Below are 11,580 nucleotides of genomic sequence, written 5' to 3'. Positions count from 1 at the left end.
AGAAGGGAAGGGTGGAGAAGAGCAGAGCAATAGTAATTGGGGACTCGATAGTTCAGGGCACAGATAGGCAATTTTGTGGGGGCGAGAGAGACTCACGTTTGATATGTTGCCTCCCAGGTGCAAGGGTACGTGATGTCTCTGATCGTGTTTTCCCGGTCCTTAAGGGGGAGGGGGAGGGGCAGCAGCCCGAAGTCGTGGTCCATGTTGGCACCAATAACATATGTAGGAGGCGGGCTAAGGATGTTAGGCAGGCTTTCAGGGAGCTAGGTTGGAAGCTCAGAGTTAGAATGAACAGAGTTGTTGTCTCTGGTTTGTTACCCATGCCACGTGATAGACAGTCGAGGAATAGGGAGAGAGAACAGTTAAACGCGTGGCTACAGGGATGGCACAGGAGGGAGGGATTCCGATATTTGGATAACTGAGTTTCTTTCTGGGGAAGGTGGGACCTCTATAAACAGGATGGTCTACACTTGAACATGATGGGCACCAATATCCTTGGGGGGAGGTTTGCTAGTGCTCTTGGGGAGGGTTTAAACTAACTCTGCAGGGGCATGGGAACCCAGACTGTAGCTTTAGGGTGCAGGACCTGGAGTGTAGGGAGGTTAGGAACATGGCATCAATCTCAAAGGAGGGTGCCTGTATACAGGAAAGTGGCTTGAAGTGTGCATACTTCAATGCAAGAAGTATACGAAATAAGGTAGATGAACTTGCAGCGTGGGTTTGTACCTGGGACTTCGATGTTGTGGCTATTACGGAGACATGGGTAGAACAGGGACAGGTTTGGCTGTTGCCAGTTCCAGGGTTTAAATGTTTTAGTAGGGTTAGAAGTGGGGGTAAAAGAGGGGGAGGTGTGGCATTGCTTGTCAAAGATAGTATTACAGCAGTGGAAAGGATGATGGATGAAGACTCGCCATCTGAGGTAGTTTGGGCTGAGGTTAGGAATAGGAAAGGTGAGGTCACCCTGTTAGGAGTCTTTTACAGGCCTCCTAGAAACGTAGAAGAAAGGATTGCGAGGATGATTCAGGAGAAGAGTGAAAGTAATAGGGTGGTTGTGATGGGGTCTTTAACTTTCCTGATATTGACTGGGAAAGCTCTAGCTCAAGTTCGTTAGATGGGTCGGTGTTTATCCAATGTGTGCGGGAGGATTTCCTGACACAATACGTAGATAGGCCAACAAGAGGTGAGGCCATACTGGATTTGGTTCTGGGTAATGAACCAGGACAGGTGTTAGAATTAGAGGTAGGTGAGCACTTTGAGGACAGTGACCACAATTCAGTGACGTTTACTTTAGTGATGGAGAGGGATAAGTGTTATAGCTGGGGGCAGGGAAATTATGATGTGGTGAGGCATGACTTAGGATGCGTGGATTGGAAAAGTAGGCTTCAAGGCATGGGCAGAATTGATATGTGGAGCTTGTTCAAGGAGCATCTATTGAGTGTCCTTGATAAGTATGTACCTGTCAGGCAGGGAGGAAAGGGTCGTGTGAGGGAGACATGGTTTAATAAGGAATTGGAATCCCTTGTTAAAGGGAAGAGGGCGGCCTTTGTAAAGATGAGGAGTGAAGGTTCAATTGGGGCGATTGTGAGTCATAAGGTAGCCAGGAAGGATCTGAAGAGAGAGCGAAGAGCAGCAATGAGGGGACATGAAAGGTCCTTAGTTGGTAGGATTAGGGAAAATCCTAAAGCTTTCTATAGGTATGTCAGGAATAAAAGAAAGACTAGGGTAGGAATAGGTCCAGTCAAGGATAGTAGTGGGAAGTTGCGTGTGGAGGCTGAAGAACTTGGGGAAACACTGAATGAATACTTTTCGTCAGTATTCACTCAGGAACAGGACATTGTTGCCGATGTGAATACTGAGTCACAATTAAGTAGAATGGATGGCTTTGAGGTATGTAGGGAAGAGGTGTTGGAAATTCTGGCAAGGGTGAAAATAGATAAGTCCCCTGGGCCTGATGGAATTTATCCTAGGATTCTCTGGGAAGCAAGGGAGGAGATTGCAGAGCCATTGGCCTTGATTTTTATATCCTCGTTGTCAACAGGAATAGTGCCAGAAGACTGGAGGCTAGCAATTGTGGTTCCCTTGTTCAAGAAGGGGAGTAGGGATAACCCGAGTAACTGCAGGCCGGTCAGTCTCACTTCTGTTATGGGCAAAGTCTTAGAGAGAATTGTAAGGGATAGGATTTATGAACATCTGGATAGGAATAATGTGATCAAGGATAGTCAGCATGGTTTTGTGAAGGGCGGGTCGTGCCTCACAAACCTTTTTGAATTCTTTGAGAAGATGACTAAGGAGGCGGACGAGGGGAAAGCAGTAGATGTGGTGTATATGGATTTTAGTAAGGCGTTTGATAAGGTCCCCCATGGTAGGCTACTGCAGAAAATACAGCGATATGGCATTGAGGGTGAGTTGGATGTTTGGATTAGGAATTGGCTGGCTGGAAGAAGACAGAGGGTAGTAGTTGATGGCAAAGGTTCATCTTGGAGTGCCGTTACTAGCGGTGTTCCACAAGGATCTGTTTTGGGACCATTGCTGTTTGTCATTTTTATAAATGACCTGGAGGAGGGATTAGAAGGTTGGGTGAGCAAGTTTGCGGATGATACAAAAGTCAGAGGAGGTGTTGACAGTGAGGAAGGATGTGGCAGGTTACAGAGGGATATAGATAAGCTGCAGAGCTGGGCAGAAAGGTGGCAAATGGAGTTCAATGTGGGTAAGTGTGAGGTGATTCTCTTTGGTAAGAGTAACAAAAAGATGGGGTACTGGGCTAGTGGTCGGATACTTGGTAGTGTGGATGAGCAGACGGATCTTGGTGTCCATGTACACAGATCTTTGAAAGTTGCCACCCAGGTAAATAGTGCAGTGAAGAAGGCATATGGCGTACTGGCTTTTATCTGTAGAGGAATTGAGTTCCGGAGTCCTGAGGTCATGCTGCAGTTGTATAAGACTCTGGTGCGGCCGCATCTGGAGTATTGTGTGCAGTTTTGGTCGCCATACTACAGGAAGGATGTGGAGGCACTGGAACGGGTGCAGAGGAGGTTTACCAGGATGTTGCCTGGTATGGTAGGAAGATCGTATGAGGAAAGGCTGAGGCACTTGGGGTTGTTTTCATTGGAGAAAAGAAGGTTTAGGGGTGACTTGATAGAGGTGTACAAGATGATTTGGGGTTTAGATAGGGTTGACTGTGAGAACCTTTTTCCACGTATGGAGTCAGCTATTACGAGGGGGCATAGCTTTAAATTAAGGGGTGGTAGGTCTCGGACAGATGTTAGGGGTAGGTTCTTCACTCAGCGAGTCGTGAGTTAATGGAATGCCCTGCCAGTTGCAGTGGTGGAGTCTCCCTCTTTATGGTCATTTAAGCGGGCATTGGATAGGCATATGGAGGATAGTGGGCTAGTGTAGGTTAGTTGGGTTTGGATCGGCGCAACATCGAGGGCCAAAGGGCCTGTACTGCGCTGTATTCTTCTATGTTCTATGTTCTATATTTCCCTAGCACAGGGAAAGCAACAAAACATCCTAAATCTATGGTCACTGCCACAGAATCTCCTGTTGATGCCCTGACAGAAGAGCCCACAGTCGCAGTAATTCTACTATATCTTCTCAAACGCTGCCGAACATGAGAATCATCCCAAGTGTCCAAAAATTGATTGCTCTGCCATTTTCCTCAGAGACAATCCCCTTCAGCAGTTCTAAAAACTGAATATCATTTTGATAGAGGAATAGCCACCGGAGAGGTTACAGAGAAGGTTTATGTTGGATGTTGCCCAGTATGGAAGGTGTTCGCTGTGAAGAGCGGTTGAGTAGGTTAGGTTTGTTTTCTGTAGCAAAAAAGGAGATTGGGGGGATCTGATTGAGGTTTACAAAATCGTGAAGGATATCGACAGGATAGATGAAGATAAGCTTTTTTCCCGGGGTGAAGGATCCACTAACGAGAGGTCACGCTTTCAAGGTGAGAGGTGAAAAGTTTACGGAGGATACACACGGTAATTGCTTCACACAGAGGGTGGTGGGTGTTTGGAACGTGTTGTCTGCAGATGTGATAGAGGCAAGCACGGTATGTTCGTTTTAGATGCGTCTGGACAGATGCATGTTTAGGTGGGGAGCAGAGGGATACAGATGCTTAGGAATTGACCGACAGATTTAGACAGTACATTTGGATCGGCTTAAGCTTGGAGCGCTGACGGGCCTGTTCCTGGGCTGTAAATTTTCTTTGTTCTTTGTTCTTTTTAAGTACTGGTCTTTGGATCATAGTTGGGAAAATGTATCTGTGTTTCAGCACCTTGGCGAGTTGAATGGGATAACAGTGTATTATTTCAATAAACAAACTGCGAAACTGAAGCATGAGAAAGTGGGAACCTGGATCATAAAACAAACCTCTGCATCATACAGTTTACAGGTTAATGATCAGACCACTTTCAGTGTTTTTAAATTGTTATGATTCCTTCCCTCAGCATGGTCATTAAACTGGCTCTGCCTGTTTATTCGACTAAACTTTACTTTCTGCTTAGTTTCTGACCAGCTGCTTTGGTTCCCAGCCTCCTGGATCATCAGCTTAAATCTGCACGAACACACCACCCTTCCAGGATGTTGGGGCCCCTCCAGTTAAAGTGCACACTTTCCTTTTTGTACAGTTCCCACGAGATTCGAATCATTCAAAAATCAGAAACAATCCTCCCAAACTAGCTCTTTGTCACATTCAACTGTACTATCTTCCTCTCCTTTGTCTCACTTTCAGGTGGTACAGGGATTAATCCTAAGATTACATCCCTGGAGATCCTGCTTTTAAACTTACTCCTAAATCCCTGAATTTTCTTTGCAGGACCTTTCAACTTTCACTCTTCTTACCGATACCATTGGTATCACTGTGAACCACTACCCTCCCACTTCAATATGCCCTGAGCATGCTCAGAGACATTCTTGATCCTGGCACCCATTTTTTGAAGAAATCATACAACCGTAGAATCCCTCCGGTGGGGAAACAGGCCATTTCACACAGCACGTCCACGCTGACCTTCCAAAGAGTAACCCACCCTGACCCATTCCCTTACTCTATTCCTCTGCATTTACCCCTGACTAACGCATCTAACCGACAACTACTGGCAAAAAAAAACAACCCAGACCCATTCCTCAACATTATGTTGAATCTGCTTTCTCACAGTAGATACTGTCAGAACTACTGAACATTCCAAGCAACTTCTGGTTTTGTCACCGATGATGAGTGCATATTGATAAAAATGAATTGAAAAAGAAAACAGCTGAATTTAAACTCTAGGGAGAAAACTAAATATTTGGTCGTTCAATAATGTCAGTAAAGTTTCATTAAATTACTGCTGTTTAGTCCATGAACATCACTTGTTCACTTTCCCAATTCATGAATAAAGGAGATTTTTACATCACTTTTGGTATCAGAAAGCTTGGAAATGTTGCACGTTTACTCCTTCATATGGGAATGTGATTACATCACATTCTTTCATCTCAAACACAATGCATTACTTTGTCGAAGAATACCAGTAACATTGTAAGTAAGTGGAATGATAACTGGAAAGATATATTTAGGTAAAGGAAGAATGAGAGAAAATGGGTCTTTTTTTGGAACAGAGAAGACTATTATGTGAACTTACTAAGTTGATCAAATTTTTGGAAATCTATGCAGGGCAGATAAAGTATATTGTTATGAACGTGTCCAGGTATATGTTACTTTTAAGGGAGACTGGAAGCTGGCACAAAGTGCTCTGAAAGAAGTTAAACTGTAACATTTGACCGTGAAATCAATAGTGAGGTTGAGTTGCCACGGAACAAAAACCAATTGAAATTCGGCAAGCCCGCTTAACTTATGCCCCAACATACTGAAATCAAATTGAGTTTGAAATATAATGTATTTGATGACATCAAAATCAATGAAATGATCTGATGTTTTGAGGTATAAAACCAGACATTTGAATATTTAGGAGGACAACTGCCAAGGACATCCACAAAAATAGACTGCGAGCTGAAGAATTTCCTGAAGGTACCTGTCTGTAAGAAGTTTGCACAGCAGAACTTCGAAACTGACCGAGAGTAACATCTACAGATCAAAATCCACAAAGGAGAATCGACAAAGCTGACTGGTTTTGAAACATGATTGTATATTTTTTGTAAACCTTAATCGGGGTTTTTTGTTTCACCAGACCAGTATTGTCGAGTGGGAGGTAAAAGATACGTTTAACCTAAGGGATTTCTAAATAGTTGTTTGTTTTATTATTCTCTGTCGTCCTTAAATAACAAAGTTGTTAATTTTACTTTAAATAGTTACTTTGTAAATGGATTTTTGCCTCAAAACTTATGATATTACGGCATGAGGCGAACTTATTCTGTGTGACTGGTTTAAATTTGGAGAAATATTAACCCTGTGTTGTAACATGTTTGGGGACTTTCGTCAGCGATTTGACAGGTTTAGACAAATCCAAACTGAGATCTGGGTAGATTTGAATTGATTTGAGGTTTGAAAAAGAAACACAGTATATTTAAATATTTGCATGTTAGTGTCTGAGATCTTTAAATAAAATGTCATGGAGAAAGATGGTTTAATTTCGATAACTTGTGGTTGGTTAAACTAAAAGTGAGAGAAATGGCTCTTAAAATTTTAAGAGGTTTGAAGATGATCCTCAAATTTGCCAAGAAAGTTTAGAAAGTAAGATAAGCGCCAAACTTTTAGAATTAGCCAAGAGCAGAGTTTTGTGTTTAACCAAGGACAAAAGTAAAGCTGAAGTTGTCAGGGAATTACTCAAACAGGAAGGTGTGTCAGAGTAACCGACCAGTGAAGTACAGTGAAAAAAACTTAAATTATAATTGAGGAAAATTGAGTTTAAAGATAAACAAAGGGAGAGAGAAAGAGAGAGAGAAGAAACAGGAAGCAAGACAAAAGAGAGAGAGAGAAAAAAGGGAAAGAGAAGGTGCACAGCTGAGCAAAAAGAGAGAGAATAGATCTTGAGATGTTGTGATTTAGTCAGCAAAGTCAAGTTAACAGGATGGAGATAAAAAGGGAAGATAGTGATACATACAACTATGTTAAAACTCTGGCACATTTTGATGAGAAATATGTTGCAGCAGTTGAGATGAAGGGCAGCAAGGTGGCCAGAGACCTGGATTCAATTCCCGCCTCAGGCGACTGTCTGTGTGGAATTTACACATTCTTCCCCGTGTCTGCGTGGCTTTTCTCCGGGTGCCCTGGTTTCCTCCCACAGTCCAAGAATGTGCCATTCAGATGAATTGGCCATGCTAAATTGCCCGTGGTGTTAGGTAATGGGGTAAATGTCGGGGAATGCGTCTAGGTGGGTTTCGCTTTGGTGGTCAGTGTGGACTTGTTGGGCCAAAGGGCCCGTGTCCGCACTGTAAGTAATCTAACCTAATCTAATCTTATTTCATTGAAAACTTGGCTAGGCAGACAGAATGGTCCAAGGAATTATGGGGAATGCGAGCTCAGAATAAACTGATAGGTAGGGTGAGTGAAGTATATTCACAGCTGTCAGATGAGGAGTTAAGAGATTCTGAAGACGTCAAACAAGCTATTTCAAGTGCTCACAAATTGGTACCAGAAACATATAGATAGCAGTACAGAAACATAAAGGAGGAACCAGGTCAGACTTACATTGTGTTTGAAAGAACTAAACATAGGCATTTTGATAGATGGATGCTTGCTTTAAAGATAGATACCACATATGAGGCTCTAATGGAGATTATTCTGCTGAAGGAGTTGAAGAACTCACTTCCAGAGATGATAAGAATTCATGTGGAGGAACAGCAAGTTCAGGAATTGAGAAGGGCAGGAGAATTAGCAGATGAATACAGGTTGCTGCATAAGACAAGTTTCCAGCCAGAATTTCGTCCTGAGAGGGATAGAAAATGCGAGAAGGGGAGATGCTACAGTTTAAAAGAAAGAGTAAAGAATAAGAGTTTACCACAGGTTAAAGAAGATGCCCAAGAGAGTGGAAAGGAGCTGAAAGGCCTCAGGTATTTTTACTGTCATAGTTTGGGACACAGAAAATTTCAGTGCAGGTGGTTTCAAAAGGGCATTGGTAAAAGGTATTTTCACTGCCATGAGATGGGATATGTAAAGTCACAGTGCTGGTCATTAAGAAAGGGACTGTGGGAGAAGATGTGGTAAAATAAGTTAAGCCAGTGACATTAGTGAAAGTATTAAAGGAAACTCCAACAAGAACCGAAGAGCTGCAGGAAAGTGCACAGCCTAAGCAGGGGCTGGGTATGGAGTCAGTATCTGATCTCTATAAAGAATTCGCCTCTGTGAGTAAAGTTTACTCAGGAACAACAGGGGGAGAAGGAGAAGAAGTTATCACTTTAAGAGATACAGGAACTAACTAGTTTCTAATAGTAAGAGATGAGCAAATTTGCAGTCTTTCTGATTTGTTACCCGAGAGTGTCGTAAGTTGTAGGATAGTTGGACAGAAATTTAGCTTTCCTCTCCATAAGATGAGGTTGGAGTGTCTACTCAAGTCTGGGGAAGTAACCGTGGGAGTGACTGACAGAGTGTCAGTTCCAGGAATCCAGTTTGTTCTTGAGAATGGTTTAGCAGGGTTCAAGTTGGGAGCGATACCCCTAGTTGTGGAGAAGCCCAAGGAAGACCAAGAAACTGAGGAGTTAAAACAGAAATACACTGGTATTTTTCCAGACTGAACAGTAACCAGATCCCACAATCACAAGTCACAGTCGGAAGCACAAACTAAAGACAACAATGAAGGAGTTAAGATTAAGGTGTTAAACTGACATCCTGTTTGACATAATAGTGCTGGGAAATCATGCACAAAGAGAGGGTCAGACAGAGGTGTTTAGTCCTGAAAGGATAAGGGATCTGCAACAGACAGGCAAGATGATAAAAGATATATATGTGGACGTGTAATCTGAGAGTGAGGGAGAGATGTTCCTTAGGGTTATTACCAGAACTACAGCATCCTAAGACGGGAGTGGAGACCACGGCAGTTTAGTGCAGAGGAGTAATGTACTGAAGTTTTTTCCAAACGTCAGCAGTGTAGTGGCCCTGTTAACCGACTTGCTGAAGAAGAACACAAGGTTTTGGTTGACAGAACAATGCCAGGAGGCATTCGATCATTAAAAAGAAGTATTGACCACCAAACCAGTTTTAGCTACACCAAACGCTTCAACACTTTTCAAAATTGCCAGAGAGGATAGGTTTAAGGTGAGAGGGAAGACATTTAAAAGAGATCTAGGGGACTGTTGTTTCTCAAAGAGGGTGCTGTGTATATGTAGCGAGCTGTCAGAGGAAGTGGCATTGGGGAGTATAATTGCAACATATGAAAGACAACTGGATGTGTACATGAATCGGAAAGGTTTGGAGGCGTCTGTGTCAAAAGAAGAAAAATAGTAATCATTCAGTTTCGGAAACCAGGTGAGCGTGGATGAGTTGGGCCAAAAGTTTTGTTTGTATATTGTCTAATTCTAAGTGTCTATGACTCTTTCACTCCTCCTTAATCACTGGTCCTTCATTGTACTCAATTCATTTCCAAATCAAAACTCATCTGCAAATACTTTAAATGATCTAACTCTCCAAACTTGATTGAATAATGAATTCCTGGCATTGATGTGGTTCTGCAGACCACAGCAGCAGCAGAAGCAGAATTAAATTCAATCACAATCTGTAACTTTTTTTCCTGCGCTAATCCCTCAATCTACAATTCCAACCAAATTGCTGTTGTGGACATGTGACTGGATTACTAATCCAGACCAGGCTAATGCTCTGGCAGTGATGTATAGGTGAACGTGCCAGTGTCCCAATCGTGTGTACCTAAATCTGATGACAACCTTTTAAAGCTACCATAATTAGACAATAGACAATAGACAATAGACAATAGATGCAGGAGTAGGCCATTCTGCCCTTCGAGCCTGCACCGCCATTCAATATGATCATGGCTGATCATTCCTAATCAGTATCCTGTTCAAGCCTTATCTCCATACCCCTTGACTCCACTATCTTTAAGAGCTCTATCCAATTCTTTCTTAAAAGAATCCAGAGACTGGGCCTCCACTGCCCTCTGGGGCAGAGCATTCCACACAGCCACCACTCTCTGGGTGAAGTAGTTTCTCCTCATCTCTGTCCTAAATGGTCTACCCCGTATTTTTAAGTTGTGTCCTCTGGTTCGGCACTCCCTCATCAACGGAAATATGTTCCCTCCTGCCAGAGTGTCCAGTCCTTTCATAATCCTATACGTTTCAATCAGATCCCCTCTCAGTCTTCTAAACTCAAGGGTATACAAGCCCAGTCGCTTCAGTCTTTCAGTGTAAGGCAATCCTGCCATTCCAGGAATTGACCTCGTGAACCTACGCTGCACACCCTCAATAGCCAGAATGTCTTTCCTCAAATTTGGAGACCAGAACTGTACACAGTACTCCAGGTGTGGTCTCACCAGGGCCCTGTACAGCTGCAGAAGCACCTCTTTGCTTCTATACTCAATCCCTCTTGTTATGAAGGCCAGCATGCTATTAGCCTTCTTCACGACCTGCTGTACCTGCATGCTTGCCTTCATTGACTGGTGGACAAGAACACCCAGATCTCTCTGAACAGCCCCTTTACCTAATTTGATACCATTGAGGTAGTAATCTGCCTTCCTGTTCTTGCCACGAAAGTGGATAACCAGACATTTATCCACATTAAACTGCATCTGCCATGCATCTGCCCACTCACCTAACTTGTCCAGGTCACCCTGTAATCCCCTAACATCCTCATCACATTTCACCCTACCACCTAGCTTTGTGTCATCAGCAAATTTGCTAATGTTATTGCTGATACCATCTTCTATATCATTTACATATATTGTAAAAAGCTGCGGTCCCAGCACGGATCCCTGCGGTACCCCACTGGTCACTGCCTGCCATTTCGAAATGGAGCCGTTAATCACTACCCTTTGTTTCCTATTAGCCAACCAATTCTCTATCCAATCTAGTACTTTGCCCCCAATCCCGTGCGCCCTAATTTTACTCACTAACCTCTTGTGTGGGACTTTATCAAAAGCTTTCTGAAAGTCCAGGTACACTACATCCACTGGATCTCCCTCGTCCATCTTCCGAGTTACATCCTCAAAAAATTCAAGAAGATTAGTCAAGCATGATTTCCCCTTCATAAATCCATGCTGACTCTGTCCTATCCTGTTACTATTATCCAGATGTGCCGTAATTTCATCCTTTATAATAGACTCCAGCATCTTTCCCACCACTGAGGTCAGACTAACTGGTCTATAATTTCCTGCTTTCTCCCGCCCACCCTTCTTAAAAAGTGGCACAACATTAGCCGCCCTCCAATCCTCAGGAACCGACCCCGATTCTATTGAACTCTGGAAAATAATCACCAGCGCATCCACGATTTCCCGAGCCACCTCCTTCAGTACCCTGGGATGCAGGCCATCAGGTCCCGGAGACTTATCAACCTTCAGACCTAACAGTCTCTCCAACACCAAATCCTGGCAAATAGAAATTCCCTGAAGTTCAGGTCCTTCAGCCACTGTTACCTCAGGGAGATTGCTCGTGTCTTCCCCAGTGAACACAGATCTGAAGTACCCATTTAATTCCTCTGCCATTTCT

Source organism: Chiloscyllium punctatum, chromosome 17 (assembly GCF_047496795.1).
Source record: "Chiloscyllium punctatum isolate Juve2018m chromosome 17, sChiPun1.3, whole genome shotgun sequence".
Taxonomy (NCBI): domain Eukaryota; kingdom Metazoa; phylum Chordata; class Chondrichthyes; order Orectolobiformes; family Hemiscylliidae; genus Chiloscyllium; species Chiloscyllium punctatum.
Note: the sequence above shows the minus strand (reverse complement) of the source record.